Consider the following 11,801-nt stretch of genomic DNA (forward strand, 5'->3'; position numbering starts at 1 on the left):
TGTAGTTAAATTTTAAAAACAACTTTGTCTATTCTTTTCAGCCAAATTCATCAACGATAGCTATTAACATTTTAATTTTTAAAATGGTTTATTTAAAAATATAATGTGAAAACAACATCATAAAATAATGCTCTGTGAATAGGTTCTAAGAAATAAGTCCTTAGCTACTGAACCAGTTCTGTTCTTGCTTCAGGAAAACTTTGTTTTTGTTAGACTTTTTCTTCATCACATTAATGAATGTGGGAATGATCCTACTAGACCGAGCTTGTAAAGGGACTATAATTTTCTCCAAACCTTTAGTTTTTAGCTCTATACTTAACAACTGATACTGACAGTCAATATCATGGAGCTTACATGCCATTGCAATTTCATTTATTATTCCTTATGGTGTTCCGGAACCTATGGTAAACACTTACCAACATCATGCCATCTAATTCTCAGAATATCGGAGTGAGATGGAATAGGAATTATTTTTCTCCTTTGTGGACGAGAAGAATGGCTTCAGATATGAAGTAACTTACCCTGAGGTTTGAAGCTCATAAGTGGCAAACCTAGAATTTGAACTCTAGTCTATCTTTGCAAAGCCCATGGTTGTAATGACTTGGGAATCCTCCCTATGAGGCTCAGTGACTAGTTAATGCTGAGTATCTCAGAGGCCAGAGGGAAAAACAAAGATGGGCAGGATATGAGATGTTCTCCCACTCCTTGTCACTTCTTAATCCTTCTGCATTTCTTTCATTTCTCTACTAGTCTGGTTGGAGAAGCTCCAATTGGAGTGTTTTGGTAGAGCTGAGTTTGACAGTTCTCAGGGAAAACATCTCCACTGAATACAAGTGGAAATTGTGCAGCACCACCCTTTGTAAAGGGGCTGAAGACCTTGGTTATAAGCACAAAAGAGCAGACCTACCAAAGGGTGAATAGGATTCTGAATGGAATGTCTTCCTTTTCCACACTGTTCTGCTGATTCCACTGGGAGTACAGTGGCTATGACTCTTTGGTTGCAAGCAACTGAAATAAACTTTGGGGGGAACTGGGGGCCTGGAACAGATTATTCTTTCTCTCCCTCACTTTTTTTTTTTTTTTTTTTTTTTGAATATGGCTGGAAGAGAAGGCTGAAGAAACGTGAGAAAGGCAGAAGCCAGATAGATACCAAAGGTCTTCTCAGAAGAAATCATTTAATAGATTCACGAGGGCTCAACATTTATTTATTTATTGGTTTTGTTTGTTTATTATCTTTACATTACTAAGTTGCAAAATCTCAGGACAGAAAGTTGAACTGGCTAGTTTGAGGTAAGATGTTCACCCTTTATCTATTCCAGGGCAATGAGAGGGTGAGTGATAGGATCTGGTGGAAGAAGCTTTTGGCCTTTCATCAGATGAGGCCAAGGTGGTTTGATTTATTCTCCCACCAAAACTATTTGCACACAGTGTAGGTTAAGCCGTTACCCAAAAAGAAATAGGGATGTAGACAGAACTGATGAATACACTGCTGGGTCTCAGCAGAGGGCACCAGACAATAAAAACAGCTCCAGAATTGAAATTGCTGAGGGCATGGTTGATGTTCTGGTAATGTCCTACCAAGGGCCCACTGATCCAGACCCCACTCACTCTCCTGGGCGAAAATAATACCCTTTCTAAACAGCAGTGGGACAGCATTATGGTAACCCTTGTTCAATTCTCATTTTGGGGAGGTGATTTATTTCTCCTGCACAATGTTGGAGAAATAATTGTATTTGTGTATTTTTTTTAAAACCACATAAATGGGGGCACCTGGGTGGCTCAGTTGGTTAAGCATCTGCCTTTGGCTCAGGTCATGGTCCCAGGGTCCTAGGATCAAGCCCCTCATCGGGCTCCCTGCTCCTCGGGAGACCTGTTTCTCCCTCTCCCACTCCCCCTGCTGTGTTTCCTCTCTCGCTGTCTCTCTCTGTAAAATAAATGAATAAATAAAATCTTTTTTTAAAAACCACATAAATAAACAATTAAGACAAACAAACAAACCAAACCCACAGAGAACAGGAGCTTTCACATCCAGAGACATATTTCTTCTCCTGAGAGAAAGAAAATCTGCCAACTGTGTACAAAAATCTGTTGGATCAGAAAAGAGGCTGTTATTTCTAGACAGGCATGAGCTTTCCAACTCATCTTAGGGACCACCACTTACCTTGGCCCACTTCCCTCATTTTCAGTACCTGCATAGTCCCTGGGGTTGTCCCTGAGGTTCTTAAACTTTTCCATGAGGGGTATCTAGAAAGCTTCTTGCCAATTTGTCAAACTCAGAAAAGTCAGAATTTTCTGCCAGCGATTACTCATTTAGTTGCAACACCTTTGCATCTGACAGGATCCTTCATCCCTTTTCACTCTAGTTCTGTCCACTCCTATCTTTCCAGAAGTTTGGAACTAGTACATCCAGATCCACAGCTGAGATTGTGAAACTGTGTCATTATGACCTCTTCTGGAGCTGAATTCTGAGCTTCCACACATTTCTTCAGGTCAAGAATCTCTAAAAGATCCCTTCTCTGAGCCATGCATTCTCCTTGGCATGGCCTCTTCCTAGGCGTTCATTTTCTACCATTCTGCAAAACTACCAATTCAGTTCATGAAGACACTCACCACTTGCTCTGACCATATGTGTCTGGCGACCCCTTAGACTCTGGCACTGACCTTTCCCCCATAAGTGAAGAGGGAATTCATTCTCCAACTGGTCCTGGGAAGAGCAGTGATTCCACTCAAGGCCATGAAGACACTTACCAGTGATCACCTGCTCTTACTGCCCCAACTTCACCTGATCGGTGAAGCATCTATCACCAATTCTGTTTGGCTTTTGCAGCTGTCCTGGAGAAAAAACATCAGAGAGATGTTTACTCTTTAGTTGATTCTGCTGCCATACACCAGTGAGTTTCATACATCATTTTTTATCCGGCCATTAGGCAGGCTTTCAAGAGATACCTGAATATTAGAGCAAATTCCATGATGTCCTATCCATAGAATATTTTTTCCTGATAAACAGAGTAAAAATACTAAAAAAAACCAAAGAGCTACAAAGAAAAGTGAGCGATGCATTTTGGAAATGTATTCCTTAACTACTTTCTCACTGCTGTGCCTGCTTTACAGCATGAGTAGCTTGCTTTCTTTCTTTCCTTTTTTTTTTTTTTTTAAAGATTTATTTATTTATTTGACAGATAGAAATCACAGGTAGGGAGAAAGGCAGGCAGAGAGAGAGGAGGAAGCAGACTCCCTACTGAGCAGAGAGCCTGATGCGGGGCTTGATCCCAGGACCCTGGGATCATGACCTGAGCTGAAGGCAGAGGCTTTAACCCACTGAGTCATCCAGGTGCCCCTCTTTTTTATTTTTCTTTAAGATTTTATTTATTTATTTGACAGAGAGAGATCACAAGTAGGCAAAGAGGTAAGCAGAGGGGGGAGGGGGAAGCAGGCTCCCTGCTGTGCAAAGAAACCGATGCGGGACTCGATCCCAGGACCCTGAGATCAGGACCTGAGCCGAAGGCAGAGGCCTAACCCACTGAGCTACCCAGGCGCCCCAAGGAGCTTTCTTAACAACTGTCCAAACTTAGACCACGAGGCATGGAATGGGAAGCTCTCTCCGCCCAGCGAGGCCATCGAGCTTCATGTTCACTTCTGGGTGGCCAGCTCAGTCCCAGTGGTCCTTTGGTATCTCCAGAGATTGTGTTACAGGACATGGAGACACATAGGCAACTGTGGGAAGGCAGTTTGTGCAGGAGCCCTGTCATTGGGGTCCACTGAGTCTCAGGGAAAATTAGGTGACCGACCTGATTTATGCTAGAAGTTACCTTGCCCTCTTAACAGTTTTTTGAAAGTCATGCTAGAGAATGAATCACTGATACATCACGGAGCACCAAAAGCAGCAGTTAGGTGGTATGTAGGGGCCATGCTTTCCGAAAAATGGCTAATTTCAAATTTAGATTCATCTTCAGAGAGCAAGATGTTCCCAATGATACTGGAACACATGCTTGTGGAGAGGAATGGAGAGAGAGGCAGACTGAGACTATGCTTAGCATTTTATCTCTTATGTAACCTTAAAAAGTATTGAAGATATGTAAATTATATATTGTACATGCATGCATATATAACTGTGTTGAGAAGTACCATTCTCTTAGTTGGTAACGTTTTCTTAATCAAATTTTTAAGAATGTCTTTTTCTCTAAATATGTTTGGTGGTCATTTTAACATGAAATAGTTGTGAATGTTTTAAAATTTTAGCTCTCTGGGGAGCACTGTATCAATGTGTATTGGCTTTTGTACATAAAAAAATGTGATAAAATAATTTCATTTGCACTGTGCTCCAAATTAGGTTAGTTCATGAAGAAATGAGAAATGACTAAACACTGCCTCACCTCCAGCCCCGGCTCAGACCTGTAAGAGCAAAGGGTAGGGGTGGGGCTGATCCAATGTGAGGCCATGTGCCTGCTCTCTGCTGCACGGGTCAGTTCATCTTTACGGCCTCTGACTGCAGGTCTCTGGGTAACTTTCTTCAACTGTACCCACATTTCAGCATTTATATTGAATGAACTATTGTTTGTTCCCCACTTCCTACCCAGCTCCCCCACATATGTTTTAGTTTAAAAAACTGTCCGTTCAGATTAGGATGCCAAAATAGAATTTTTATTTTATGTTTCGCTACCACTTTATCCTCTCTTTGTGCTGTGCTTTATTTTGGTCTTTTTGAAAACAAGCTTTATTCTCATTTTTCTACTATTTTTAGTGGCTTATAGATTTGTATTCAAGCTATTTGGATAATACCTTATTATAAAACTGGTTTAAATGCAAACAAAAAATAGCAACAGCAGCCCCAATTCTTTCCTTAGAATTTTTGTTCCAGAAAACTGTGGCCCAGAAGAGACTATGACATCTAGAGAATGTTTTAGATCCATATTCAAAAGGATAGAAGAGAAGGATATAAGGAGGAACAAAGCAGAATTTCAAGAGGGCAATGGAGAAAAGGTCTGGGAGGGCAGAGTGTCTTGGAACCCTTTCAGAAACCTGTTCCCATTTCTTCCTGATGACAGTTATGGTCCCTGCACATATGTGAGTACGGAAGGCTCAATCTATAATTACACCACAGACACAGGCTTATAAAGAGATTCCTTTTAACTATTCCTTGGGATTTGATTAATTACTTGCTTATTGCTGAAGACAGAATAGAGTGACCATAACTGGGATTTTAATGGAGAAAATGAGACAGTAGTTAGAGAGTTCTTAGCAGAAAGAAGTGATGCACTAAAACTGTAAATGTTTTGAGTTGAGTCTACCTCCTCTTCTTGCCCAGCTGTAGGAGACCTTGAGGTTTCCCTGGCTGCCCTGGAGAGCAATGAGACATTTAGTACTCAGATGAGAAGGCTAATCTTGTTTGTTACATTCCACTTTTGAGCTATTTGGGCAGGTAGATTACCGGACAATAATCGTGCACAGTTTACCACCATGTGTCTTTAATAACCCAAACATTTGTGCTTAAGGTTTTAGTGTGGATTAGAATATATATTAGCTGAAGCATTTAATCAATCTTTTTTTTTTTAAATTCATGAGGTTTTGTTTTATTTTTTCACCTGTACCATTTAAGGTTTCCATTTTTGTTCACAAACACTAGAAGTAAAAAATAACTAAGAGGAATAATTTTATTTTATTGTCATCATCATCATCATCCAATGCCATTTAATTTATAATTAACATCAATATCAGTACACTGTTTTAGGTGCTGTATGAACAAATTTCTTTTAAAAACAATTTTGTTTTTATTTTTCTTAAATCATGAACAGAGGCTTCACTCATATTTCTGGTCAGGCATCAAATAAATGTGAAATATTGTCGTAAAGCAAGAAATCCTTTACTTCTACAGAAGAAAAAGCCACAAATATCCTCTGATGACAGGAGTGGATACACATATACATCCACACGCACCCGGCTAACCATACACATGTAAGAAAACATATATCATATTAAGAATGATGGAACAAAAAGTTTTAGAAGAAATACTGTTCACTTTTATTACCTTGTTCAATTGAGTGCAACAAACTTTGAATGAGACCTTATTCAGTGCCATAATCTGTGCTAGGTTTTAGGAGTAGAAGGAGGAATAAAGTATGAACTCTAGCTTTGCAGACCTTAAAATCCAATGCATACTTAGAAAACTAGAAACATTGCAGGATCAGGAATTGTGCACACAATGTAGGTTATTGTTATAATTTGTAGGTTTGTTTTTGTTTTTCAAACTAGTGACCTAGTGAAAGTAAACAGAGCACTTTGTTGATAGAGATGAAAGATTTTTTCCTTTTATCCTACCATACTTAGAACAATGTGCAAAGAATATACAGTGGATACTATCTTAGCTATTTCCTACCGAAAAATTGGTAACTAGCATTAATCAGTGATGTAATAGCCCTGGTCTGTGTGTATGCATGTGTGTTTGTGTGTGTGGGTAAGAAAGTGTACACCCAAGCTTTTCTTTTTTTTCTCTCTCTCTCCCTCTTTCTTTCTTTCAGAAAGAGTGACAGTTAGAGAGCACAATCAAGGGGGGAGAGGCAGAAGGAGAAGAAGACTCCCTGCTGAGCAAAAACCCAATGTGGGGCTCGATCCCCAGACCTTGGGATCATGACCTGAGCCAAAGGCAGATTTTTAACTGGTGGAGCCACCCAGGAGCCCCCAAGCTTCTTCTTCCTCTTCTTTTTAAAAATTTTATTTGTATTTATTTGACAGACAGAGATTACAAGTAGACAGAGAAGCAGGTAGGGCGGGGATGGGAGGAAGCAGGCCCCCAGTGAGCAGAGAGCCCCATGCGGGACTCTACCCCAGAAATCTGAGTTCACAACCTGAGTCGAAGGCAGTGGCTCAACCCACTGAGCCACCCAGGTGCCCCCCAAGCTTCTTTTCTTGATGGCCAATTGTGTCAGTTTGGTACTGCAGCTGTAACAAATTACCAGAAATTCAATGGATTCAACACCTTAAGTTTATTATTTTATGGATCTAGAGACCAGAAGGACTAAAACCAAGGTGTCAGCAGGGCTATTTCTCATAAAGGCTATAGGGGAGAAGATGCTTTCTTGATTTTTCTAGCTTCTAAAGGGGATCCTGCAGACCATAGCTCATGACTACTCCTCATCTTCAAAGGCAATTGTAACATCTTCAGTTTATTCTCTCTTGGACTCTTCTTCCATCACATCACCACATTGCTTTCTCTGACTCGGATCCCTCTTTCCACCTCTTATGAGGACCCTTGTGACTGATGATGTCAGGCCCACATGAATAACCCAAAATAATCTCTCTTGCAGTAATTGGCAACTTGGCTTCATTATCACCTCAGTCCTTATTAGGAGAATGAAACGTTTCTGTTTGGAAATGGATCTGATCCTCTACATATTTCATAACACTAGGTTTAGAATTATTGACTCTTTCCTCCTTGATTCCTAACTCATACCACTTGCAGCATTCAAAAGGAGAGTCAACAGTTACCAAACAGTCAATACTTCCCACACACTGCTCATCACACTTCAACAATATGAACCCATGTAATCCCTAAACCTCCCGTGAGGAAAGTACTGTGGTTGTTTTCCTCTTATGGATGAGCAAATCCAGATAATTTGGCTCAAAGGGTCATACTCTGGACTGCTATAATCTACCATCTCACTATGTTAAAGTGTTACCATTCAATCAGTTTATGCCCAATTTAAAGTCACTTTGTTTTAATAACAGGAAAGCATATCCATGGGTTAAGCTTATAAATTTAGAGCAATAGTCCACAGTTTGAATACTTGTCAAAAATCATAGAACTTGGACAGAAGACATGAACAGACATTTTTCCAAAGAATACATATAGATGGCTAGCAGACATATGAAAAGATGCTCAACATTACTATCATCAGGGAAATGAAAGTCAAAATCATGGTGAGATACCACCTCACACCTGTCACTGTGGCTAAAATTAACAACACAGGAAACAATAGATGTTGGTGAGGATGCAGAGAATGGGTAATGTTCTTACACCATTGATGGGACTGTAAACTGGTGCAGCCACTCTGGAAAACAGTATGGGGGTTCTTCAAAAAGTTAAAAATAGAACTACCCTATGACCCAACAATTGCACTACCCAAAGGACACAAAAATACTGATTTGAAGGGCACATGCACCACAATGTTTATAGCAGCACTATCAATAATAGCCAAATTATAGAAAAAGCCCAAACATCCATCAACTGATGAATGGGTAAAGAAGATGTGGTGTAAGTATACAAAGGGATATTATTCAGCCATCAGAAAGAATGAAATCTTGCATGGATGGAGCTAGAGTGTATTTTGTTAAGTGAAATAAGTTTATTAGAGAAAGGCAGATACCATATGATTTCACCCATATGTAAGATTTAAAAAACAAAACAGATTAACATAGGGGAAGGAAAAACAAAATGGAAAGAGAGGCAAGCAAACAATAAGAGACTCTTAACAACAGAGAACAAACTGAGGGTTGATGGAGGGAGATCAGTGGGGAATGGGATAAATTGGTGGTGGGTATTAAGGAGGGCACTTGTTGAGATAAGCACTGGGTGTTATATGCAAGTGATGAATCACTAAATCTATACCTGAAATCAATTTTACCATATATGCCAACTAACTAGAATTTAAATAGAAAATTGAATTTTAAAAAATGATGGAACTTGGAATTAGTTGCCAAAATCACACTATTAAGTAGAATTTTCCTTTTTTCTAAACATTTTCTTTAAACTGTACTTATACTTCACAGAATTAGAGTGAAAACATTTAACTTTGATACTTCTAATGAAGAACAAGAAATCAAGCACATATATTAAACTTCAAATGAACTTAGCTGTTTCTTAGCCATGAATATAATGTTTGCTGTCACTATTGCAAACCACTGTGCTATGATTATATTCTCTTTTGTACACTTCCTTTTATAGTGGAGAGAGTAGCATCTCTTTTATCCGCACCTCATAAGAAATGACCTTAACCAAAGACTCACTTGGCAATTTCTTTGTGTAGGAAATTCATTGGCAGAAATTCTGTTAAGTATTACATTGACAAAGTGTAAAACCAAGAAGGAATTTAAGTAAGAGATTGGGAGGCTATCAAAACTTTAGAACGGGGATAAAAAGAAAACTTGGCAAAATTCTACACTACTTTAGACATTCAGTATTTGTGGATTTTGAAGGATTTATTGATGGTATAAAAGACCTCTTCATATTAAAGATATTAATTTTATTTGGGTATAAATAAATTTTAATAAGTATCATATATTATATATATTTATATATATATATGATATATGCATAAAATAAGAATAAATACAAGGGACTATATGAGAAGACGAGCCACCTGCTAATCCAAGACACAGGTGGGAAAGAAGATGGTAACTTTAAATGAGTGACAAGAACTGAAGATTCATGTCACGTGGACTGATAGGAACCGAAGAATTGTCTTGGTATGAAATTTTCTTTGCAGTTCTCATTCATAAGTGGATTTGGTGACATCAAAGATGGCAATTATGAAAAATAAAAATAAGTAAGGCCTTATTTTTTTCGGTTTGCGAAATGTGAGGTAAATTATTAAAAAGTTTTAATTTTTAAAAACTTCAATTTTAACATAAAAATAATATGTTAAAATAAAATAAAACCTTGGAACATTAATCTATGCCAAATACATTTGGAGTTAGAAGCATCAACTGGAAAATAATTATACATCATTGTGCAAACATTTATTTGTGATCAAGAATCATTAAAATACATACTAAAATGTAGACGAATCCACAATCATAGTTGGAGACTTCAACATGCCTCTATCATAAATGGACGTATCTAGCAGGCAGAAAATCAGTAAGGACATAGTTGAGCTCAACAATAGTACCCACCACCTGGATATAATGAACATTATAGACAACTTCATCCAGCAACAGCAAAATGCTCATTCTTCTCAAGCTCATAGGGAACACTCACCAAGACAGAGCACATTTTGGTCCATAAAATATACAGTAGCGAATCCAAACAAATAAAATCATACAATGTTTGTTCCCAGACCACTGTGGAATTATACTTTGAATCAATAACAAAAGATAATTGGAAAATTCCCAGATTCCTAAAGATTAAAGAACACCTTATTAAATAACACATGGGCCAGAGAATAGATTTCAACATAAGTTTTAAAATATTTTGAACTAAATTAAAACAACACAACTTAAAAAAAAGAAATTGTGAGATACAGGAGTCTGCAGGGTCCTTGACTGAGGCCAAAAGTGGATCTGGTGGTGGGACTTGCACCAGGGACGTACCTCTCTAGCCAGTCCAGATGGGTGCTCACTCTCGCTCTCCTCTCCCTGTCCCCATAGGGAAGACAGAGCTGATCCAAAAGGCAAAACTGACTGAGCAGGCTGAGCACCAGGACGATATGGCCAAGTGCATGAAGGCTGTGATGGAGTGGGCCACTGAGTTGTCCAACGAGGAGAGAAACCTGCTTTAGGGGCCTACTAGAACCTGATAGTGGACCACTGGTCCACCTGGAGGGTCATCTGGAGCAGGGAGCAGAAAACCTCTAATAAGTTGCAGAGGATTAAGGATTTTCAGTAGAAAGTGGAGTCTGAACTAAGGTCCATCTGCACCATGGTGCTGTAATTGTTGGATTAGTATTTAATAACCAATGCAACTAATCCAGAGAGTAAGTTCTTACATCTGAAAATGAAGGGACATTACTTCCAGTACCTCACTGAAGTTGCATGTGGTTATGGTACAAAACAAACTATAGATAATTCCCAAGGAGATCACCAAGAGACTTTTGATATAAGCAAGAAAGAGATGCAACCCACACACTCCATCTGTCTGGACTGGTATTTTACTATGAGATCCTTAATTACCCATATCTTGCCTGCACACTGGCTAAAACAGCTTTTGATGAGCCCATTGCACAACTTGATCTGTTGAACGAAGACTCATACAAAGACAACACCTTCACAACACAGTTGCTTAGAGACAACCTAACATTATGGACCTCAGACACTGCAGGAGAAGAAAATGATGCTGGGAAAGGGGCAGAAAACTAAATGCATACAGGGTATCAACCTTCTTCTCTTCAAGAAACCTTTTTACTCATCTTCATTCCTTTTTCAATTTGGATTTCTTACAGCAAAGAAGCCCATTCACATGGATGGAATCAACTGTTCATAGTCTTTTCATACTGCAACTTTGGAAAAACTCCATTGTTTGATTTGTGCTTGTCTTGGCCTTCCTAGTGTGTGGTTACTGTTGTAGAAAAGTATTAATATCTTCATTCCATATAAACATAAGTAACTTTCAAACACTTATGTAAAGGACTAAAAACATACCCAGTTTTTAAGTAATCTGAACCAGTTTGGAAAGTGTCTGTGTTTTGTATTATGGTAAAGATATGAAAATGTAGCTCATTACTTCAAAAGTTATTCTACATAATTCTTAATTTCTACATTCTCTCCCATACTCTTCTTCAGGAGTTTCCTTTCAGTAAGAAACTTCCCCATGCTCTTACAGTATTCCTTTTGGTTAAGAAGCCAGAAGTATTAGATTGAATGGAAAAGCATTTGGCATTTCTGTGCTAGGGGTCACAAGCTGAAATGCCTCCCATATCATATATGATGGAGGTCTTGTGTATCTGTGACAACAGGAATTTTCCTTATTCATTCTTTATTTGTTGCTGCTTAAGTTGACAACTTACTTTTCCAATAAAAATTCACTTACACCCACCCCCCAAAAAGAAAAAAATTGTGGGATGCAGTGAAAACAATGCCTAGAGGAAAATTGA

At 38.6% G+C, this 11,801-nt stretch overlaps 1 pseudogene across 1 annotated transcript; it reads left to right on the forward strand.

The window, feature by feature from the left end:
• The first annotated feature begins 10,319 nt into the window (after window positions 1-10,319).
• On the forward strand, window positions 10,320-11,067 carry LOC309865131 (14-3-3 protein theta pseudogene; annotated as a pseudogene). The gene has a single exon. The product of its transcript is annotated as a 14-3-3 protein theta pseudogene (transcript).
• Window positions 11,068-11,801: the final 734 nt, after the last annotated feature.

The sequence above is a fragment of the Mustela nivalis genome, assembly GCF_964662115.1.
Source record: "Mustela nivalis genome assembly, chromosome: 5".
Lineage (NCBI taxonomy): Eukaryota > Metazoa > Chordata > Mammalia > Carnivora > Mustelidae > Mustela > Mustela nivalis.